This window comes from Poecile atricapillus, chromosome W (assembly GCF_030490865.1).
Source record: "Poecile atricapillus isolate bPoeAtr1 chromosome W, bPoeAtr1.hap1, whole genome shotgun sequence".
In the NCBI taxonomy this organism is placed as follows: domain Eukaryota; kingdom Metazoa; phylum Chordata; class Aves; order Passeriformes; family Paridae; genus Poecile; species Poecile atricapillus.
The window spans coordinates 17,352,228-17,360,521 of NC_081288.1; positions in this window are offsets into that span (position 1 = coordinate 17,352,228).

An 8,294-nucleotide genomic window follows, 5' to 3' on the forward strand; every position below is an offset into this window, starting at 1 on the left:
GGAACAAGAACTGACCCAGAACTTCTTGCTGGTGCCCTGGCAGAGAGAGAAGCAGCAATTGGTGTTGGGAGAATTTTTGTGAGTCCCTGTGAGATCATGATTTTCTGAAAAACTTCAAAATTAGTCTGAATAGGAAAACATGGATTTTTTGACACATAAACCTCACATGGAAAGTGACACAAAGATGATTTGATGAGAGATATGTTGAAACACAGAAACGTGCTGATGTATGCTCAAACCTTTCCCCTTTTGTGCCCCACTGTGTGGGACAAGACTGAAGAGAGCCAGCAGAGGAGTGGCCTCTGGCTGGAGAGAAAGGCACTGTGGGCACCTCCCTGGTGTCACCAGGGCACCTGTGGGGAACAGAATGGACATTGGGAGGGCAATTGGAGATGAGTTTGGGGACAGCTTGGGGCAAAATCCAAGTTCATCTGCAGGGAAAGTAAAGGATGTTTTGGAGGGAAAAGCTGAGGTGATCACTCAGCTCAGCCCAAGTTGTGTTTGCACAAAGTGGGACCAGAGGTGATGGTCAGTCGAAAGCCAACCCTGCTCAACCTCTAGGTCCCAGAATAAATTCTACAAGCTGCCCATTGAGGGACTAAAAATACATAAAAATGGAACTAAGAGTACTAAGAAGGCTCATGGGAATCCCATTACTGTGTTGTCATAGCCTTTTTAACAGATCTTTAAGCTTTTTATGACAACACGGCATTTTTCTGTTGGGATTATTCACTCCTGTGGCTGTGGGGTTTATTTGGATTTGAACTCCCTCACAGTGGCCCTGAGTGGCCCCTCAGGAGCTGGGAGGAAAAGCAGTCAGAGCTCCTGGCAGGGGCAGGGTGTTTTCCCCCAGAGCAGATCCAGCCTGGCCAGGAGGGATCTGCTTTGGCTCCTGTCTTCTGCAGGGAAAGAATGTTCTCAACCGATTCAGCTGAGATTCCAGCAGCCTCATCTCCCAGTGATTCCTGGGCAGCCGATCCACCCTCCCTCCTCTCCTGCTCTCAGCTCCCACCCAGCCAGGGCCAACTGTGTAGAGGGAATTTGTCCCGCCAGCAGCAGGGGAAGGACACCAGCTCCCACCCTTGGACTTGGATTGTCCCTCTGGGGGATGCTGGGGGCTGGGATTTAGATCTTTCCATACACTTGGCTGCTGAAATTTCCCAGCCCATGGGCTTTACCTGACAGGACAGCACGAAGATTGTTCTCTGTGTGGTGCCCAGATCTGGGGTTCAGTATCAGCTTTGCTAGTTCAGATGAATTATACCCGTAGCCCCGAATTCCTGCTGTAATAACCTGACAGTGCCTCATGGAATGTGGATATTCCTATGCAGAGCTGCCACTTTAACACCAGCTGTGTAAGGAACCAGCAGAGTTTCCAGGGAAGCTCAGTGGGATCAGGACAAAGACAGGTTTATAATCCATAGAATTTGCTACTTATATCACTCATTCCCCAGCCCCACCGATGTCCTTGGGGGACACTTGACAGAGTTCCCTGGAATTCAGCCAATTTCACCTCCCTGAGGTCAAGCTCCAGTCGGTATCTTAAAGCAGGAGACAGCGGTGGCCACACAAACTCCTGGCCAGTGCTGAGGCAGCTCCAGGGCCCAGGGGAGGACATCTCTCCCTGCAGAAGCTGAGTTCATTTCAGAGCCTCAGGAGTGGTCTCTAGAAGTTCTTTACCCTGAGGAAACGGATGCACATCCCTGCTTTCAGCACACCTCCAGTGGTATTCTCCTGTGAAAGCTCTCCATCAGTTCTGTAGCTCCAGCTGGCTCCCTCAAAAACTCCAAATTTCATCCAAACAGAACTTCATCCCACTCTAACCTTTTATTTTAAGGCATCTCTGAGGGCTATTGCTCGGAGTTTAATTTCTATATGAGGGGAGGTTCCCTTGGCTTTAATGCTGCTTATGGATGGTGTCCCTGGGCTGGAAGGGAAGGGATTTGGGGTGGGTGGGTGCTCCAGGAGGTCGGCACTGGGAATTGCTGTCTGAGCGTCTCCACAAATGCACCGTGCTGACATTCCCAGGTAATGCCAGCTTGGGGTATTTTTGGGCTGTGGGTGGGGTCTGCCCAGGCTGAAGTATCTCCAGGTGCCCGTTCGGAGCAGCCCCTGGCCAAGGAGCTGCTGGCAGCCCTTTATCCACGTCCATCCGAGCACTGCCCAGGAATCCCAGTGCCCATCCCTGAGATGTGCCCTTGGCACGCTGCGTGCCGCGGGTGGGACACTGCAGGCACAGCTCCTGCCCTGCAAACACCGAGGACAAGAGGTGCTGGTTCCCTTTTTGGGGCTCCCAGCCCCCTCCCAGCCAGCTGGGACACACGGAGGAAACACCACGGAACGTTCCTGGCAGTGAGTGGGAGTCACCGAGTTTCACCGGCTTTTTAAACCCACAGGTTTTTCCACTGGAGAGTGCGAGGCACAGAGAAAGTGGGGAGAGCAGGGATAGCGTGCAGCCTCCCCCGGCAGGTGTCGGATGAGCGGCTGGAGCAGGACCGAGCCCCGGCGGGCTCTGGTGCCACAGCGGGCGCGGCCGGAGCAGGAGCGGCAGCGCCGGACTCAGCCCCAGCCCCGGAGCGGCTCCTGCCGCCCGCGGCGATCCAGCCCCGCTCGTTCGGCCCGGGGGTGCGGGCACCGGGGAGGGGGAGGCGGGCGCTGCCCGGTCCGGAGGGCGCGGTGGCCTCGGGGGTGCCGGGGCGGGGGCGGCTCCGCGCGGAGCTGGGCCCGGAGCGCTCCGGGGCTGCGGGGCGGGGCCCGCCCGTCAGGGGGCGCTGCACTCGCCGTTCCTGTCCGCCAGGGGGCGCTGCGCCCGCCGCTCCCGCCCGCCAGGGGGCGCCCCGCCAGGGCCGGGCGGCGCTGAGGCGGCGGCGGGGCCGGGCCCGGCACGGGCGGTCACCGCTCCCCGCCCGCTTCCAGCCGCGATCCAGCGCCTGCTCCGGGGAGCCACCGCCCTCCTCCCGGCACCGGCACAGACCCGGCTCCCCGCGGCCGCAGCGGGACCGCGCCCGGAGCCCCGGCGGGACCCCAGCCCCGCGCCAGCCGAAGCAGGAGCGGCAGCGCCGGGCTCGACGCCGGCGCCCGGCCCGGAGCGGCTCCTCCCGCCCGGGGCCCATCCCAGTGCCAATCCCGCACCCCGCCCGCCAAGGGAGAAGCGGCTCCACCCGGGACCCCCAGCGGACACCGGCGGGGGCGGGACCGGGACCCGGGTCCCGGTGCCGGCCCCATCTCAGCGCCTCGGGCTCCGCAGAGCGCTCCGAGTGCCGGTCCCGCCGCACCCCGGGCCGAGCCCCCACCGCGGAGCCGAGCGGAGCGGGCGCGGAGCCGCCGGGGTTTATGGGCGGGGCGGGGCCGGCTCAGGTGCGCGGGGCCCAGAGCGGCTGCGCGGGGCGAGGCCGAGGGGATTTAAGCCCCGGGAATTAAATTTGGAGCCATTTGTCCCTCGGTGCGAGCGGCTGCGGCTGGGCCGGGCTCTATAGCTGTCATTCTCTTTTTTCTGCGCTTCTTTTTTTCTGTACTTCTTTTCCTCTATCCTCTTTTCTCCCCTCCCTCCCTCCTTTCTGCCGCCCTCTACTGCCTCCCCCCACCCTCCCTCCCCAGACTGAGATTCCTGGGAGATTGGTGCAGCCTCTGCCAGCCAGAACAATCCTTGGTCTGAACACCCAGGAACCTGGGACATCATCAGTATCCTCCTGGGCCTCTTCCCAACAGCTCCGGCTGTGCTCCGTGTGTCCCACAGTTCCCACGCTGACACACCACAGCTTCCTCCCCCTGCTGCCTTGGGGAGCATCCCTGAGGTGCCACCAGCAAAGGAGCCTCTTACGGACACAGAGTCTGGGCATCCAGGGCAAGAAAAGGAGTTTTCAGCATCTCCCACTCTGCTGGTACTGACAGCAAACATGGTTTCGGCCTCGGCAAGAAACAGAGGGTCAGAGGTTCTATAGATCCTGGTCTCACCTCAGCCTTGCCACAGGTACAACCTGAGAGGGAGAGGGAAGGAAAAACGTCAGGGTGGGTTAAAGCTCCAGAACATCCTTACTGGGATTCTGCCAGCTTTGGTTGATGCCTTTAATATTCAGCAGCTCCTTCTCTGCTGCATAAACCATGGCCTCCACTGTGTGAAATCCAGCTTCTTCCCCATCATTGGCATCTATGCTACATTGCTGAGAGGGAGGAGGGGAAAATTACAGGTTGTTTTGGGGTTTTTTTGACAGAACATAAGCAAGAATTTAGCAAAGTTGTTTTCAGATGTACCTTTTTTTGAAGGAAAAAAATAAGGTTGGATATTAGGAAGGAATACTTCCCTGTGGGTGTGCTGAGGCCCCGGCAAAGGGTGCCCAAAGCAGCTGTGGCTGTCCCATCCCTGGCAGTGTCCAAGGCCAGGTTGGAGGGGCTTGGAGCAACCTGGGATAGTGGAAGGTGTCCCTGCCCATGGCAGGAGGTGGATCAGGATGAGCTTTTAAGGTCCCTTCCAGTCTAAACCATTCTGGCATTCCACTGTTCCATCCATTCAGGGGGTAGGGATTTCCTCCTGCCAGGTTTGGGGGAAGCTGCTGCTTTATGAAATGAGTCCTGAGTTTTGCTGAGCTGAGTTTTGCTCCTCTCTTAAGCCATGTATCACATGTGCTTCCTATACAAAGTCCCAGCAGCTTCACATATTGAGGGAAGGAAGCAGAATGCTGTAGCTGTGACAAAAAGCTTTGCAGAAGTATTTTAAAGCCTCAGAGCCACCCCCAAACCCAAATTAAAATAGTGAGCCAGTGCTCTTTAGTCACCTCAGCAGACTTGCAAGCCCACAAACTTTCCCAAGCATGTTCCTGAAAAAACCCACCTGAGCAGCCTCTGCCTGTGGCTGACCCTGGGTTTTGGAACAGGAGAGGCCCCTGGGAGCCTCCTGCCCCTGTCAGCAGCCCAAGCCACAGCTCTGGTCCCCAGGGTGGGTGTCTCGGTGGTTGTGGTGGGGTCTGACCCCTGGGTCCAGGGATCCTTTCCCTGCAGGCACCCAGGCTCGGGCACAGCTTCCCATTATGCTGTGGCTGTGCCACCACCTTTTGCCTGGAACTGCTCCCTTGGTGCAGCTGTCACCCACCTGGGGACACAGTGCTGAACTCCATGGCTGGAGAGGCCAAAAGTCACACCAGGAACCACTGATGGACCTTCTTTCCAGGACACCCTTCTGCTGGCAGGACAAATCACAGTGGCTGTGCTCCTGCAGTGGGGGTCAGAGGGCCAAAGCTTGTTTCATTTTACCTGGAGAGCCTTGTGCCAGGGAGATGAGGAAGAAGCTTTAGATCACCCTCGCTCTGACCATGCTGCTGAGGGAAACTAAAGCAAAAGGGAGGAAACCCAACCAGGCACCTGCTGTGTGAGTGGCTGATCACCACATCTCGCCTCACTTTTCCTCTGGAACCCCTCTGTGTGGGTCTCCTGGTAGTGGCCATCGCAGAGGAGAGATCAATGCACCACTGGAACAGTGGGAAAGGCTGTGGGGAATCACAACATGAACCGTGCTGCTGCAGGTTTTGTAGAGGCTCAAGCAGAAGTAATTCCTACTTACATTATTTCCTCAATTATGACAATTTTTTAAAATAATTCATTGTAGTGAAAACGTGGATTTTGCATAACATGAATACTCTCATGTGAGCAGGAATCTCCCTAAAGATACTTTACTGGATGCTTTTTTGCTGTAGCTTCCTTGGTCCCCCCTTCATCCCTAGGGAAGGGATCTCTCCTTTCCTGTACCAGTGGAGGAGGAAGACTGGGAGGAATTTGGGAAATGGACTGTAATTCATCCTGTGCACACATTGAGGGAGAGAATGAGGGAAAACAGAACAAAAAATCCCAAGCCCCACTGAATCCAGAAGCTTTTTCCAAGACAAAGTGAGGACTTGATGTTGACAAAAAACTTTGTGGATTCCAATCTGCTCATGCCAAAAAAAATTGTTGGCAAATGAAAGAGTCAGAGAACAGAGAATTTCTTCCTGGTGTTTTTGCTCAGTCTGGTTAGTTTTCTGTTGTCCTTCACCTGAAAGGTCTCTGATTTGAAAGAAATAAATCACCTCTTAGGCCGAGTTTGGCAAACCCCAGCCTGCTTGCTCAGCCTGGCAAAGGCGAGCAGTTCTGCTGCCTTTGCTGCTACAGGACACCCACCTCCCAGACTGCAGGAACCCCCCGCAACCCAGGAGAGGTCCTCAGATCCTGCTGCCAGATCCTGCAAAAGCTGGAGTGTCACAGCTTCCACCAAGAGAAAAGGGGGGGGTAAAAGTATTAAACTGTATTTCCATGGATGCTTAGAAAAATTAGGAAAACAAGCCAGAGAACATGATGTCTGAGACAAGACCAAAAGCCACTTGCTATTGATTATCTGCATCAGCTCCTCTCTGTATCAATCAAATTTGATCAGAGTAGCAGTTAAAACTTAGTTATGCAGCCACATGTGAATTCTGCACTTCAGCAATGCCTTACTTGACATTTCTGCCCACTCCCCATTTTCCCTAGCCTCGGGGGTTTGTGCTCCTGCCTCCCTGGCCCCTCACCCCTTGTTTCAAACAAGCACATTTTACTTGAAGCCTGCAGACTGGGAACCTCAAACACTGCCCTGAGGTGTTGATCCCAAACTTCTTACCTTTCTCTGTCAGGTCCTGGAAAATGAAGAGAAACTGAACACAGAAGTGCAACTGGCATTAGTTAGTGGTATTAATGTCGTTAAGGAAGGGGAGAAAATCCACCAAGCTGGCTTCATCGTGCTAAAAATAACTGCACATGAGGGAAGGAAACAAGACAGTGGAGGGTGGGTGATACAAGTGCTGAGAGGCTACAAAAACCAGTGTCTCCTAGCTGGGAAAAGGGATTGCTCAGACATGAGCACAGGTAACTCCAGACAGGAAATAAGGAGAAGGCAAAGTGACCAAACAGAGAAAGTCAAATTTCTGAGGGAAAAAGGACTTGGTTAATACTGTCCTGCTTAGGAAGGACAAAGAGCCTGTGAAGAGGATGAGCAGGCAAGTTTGTGGAAGCTGTCTTCTGACCATGATGCTGTTTCTGCTCCTGGAGGGGAGGGTTCAGTTCAGCAGTCTGATTCTGTCCCCTGATTCTCTGCCCATCCATGCCCCTCCCAGGTTTCTGCTTGGATACCCCTCTGGCAGCTTCTGGCAGAAGCCAGTTCAAGTCCGGAGGCTCTTGAACCCCCGTATCCTGTGTTTCCCAGGCCAGGCTGGTGAGCCATCAGTCCTTCCCTGCCTTGATGACTTGGTTTCCAGTCAAGGTCTGTCTTCTTGCTGTGCCAGAACACACAAAGCCAGGGGGCGGGGGCACACGAGCCTGAGGTGGCTGGGTGAGGTGCCAGAAAGGCTGCAAATGACTGCCAGAGCACAAAGCCTTTCATTAGAGTCACAGAATCATTCATTCAGGCTGGAAAGACCTCTGAGATCACCAGCCTGTGACCAAACACTACTTTATCAACCAGGCATTGAGTACGGGCTTTTCTTTAAACACCACCTGATGCCCAGTCAGCCTTTCTGTGAAGGATTTCTTCCTGCTGTTCAACCTGAGCCTCCCCAGGCTCAGCTTGAAACCATTTCCCCTTATCCTGTCCCTTGTTCCCCGGGAGCAAAGCCTGACTTCCCCTGGCTGCACCCTCCTGTCAGGGAGTTGTGCAGAGCCAGGTCTCCCCTGAGCCTCCTTTTTTTCAGGCTGAGCCTCCCCACCCACTCCTTGGAGCACTCCAGTCTCTTCCCCAGCTCTGTTCCCTTCTCTGGAGAATAAAAGTGATCACCGACAGTTGCAGCTGATCTTGCAGGGAGACAAAGGCAGTGCAACAAAGAATGGCCTCAACTTTTTTGCTTTGTACCCCCCTCCAAGTCTGCTTTATCATTACTTGTCAAGAGAATCCATCCTCATGTATGGATATGCAAAAAGTCCTGACTTCTGTAGAAGCACAGAGTGTTTTAGGTGGCCCTCAGCTCCAGCCCTGATTCAGAGCAACAGCTGAACTCCTCTGGCTTGAGCAGGACAGCAGCAGTGTGAAAATACAGGCAGCTACACCAACACTTACAGTCTCCTGTGCTGGGGAGCCACCCAGCTCATTCTTACACTGCAAAAATATCCTGAATGGCTCTGGAGTTACTTCTCCCAGCAGTGGGACAAACTGATGTGGAGCAGACCAGAATGACAGCATTAAATCAAGAGTGCAACAAGATTCCGTTCACAGCTTCCTTGGGGCAGGAGAATATGGGACACAGACTTGTCTGTAACGTTCTGATGTTTGAACATTTTTTTAGCTCTGTCAATTTAACCAT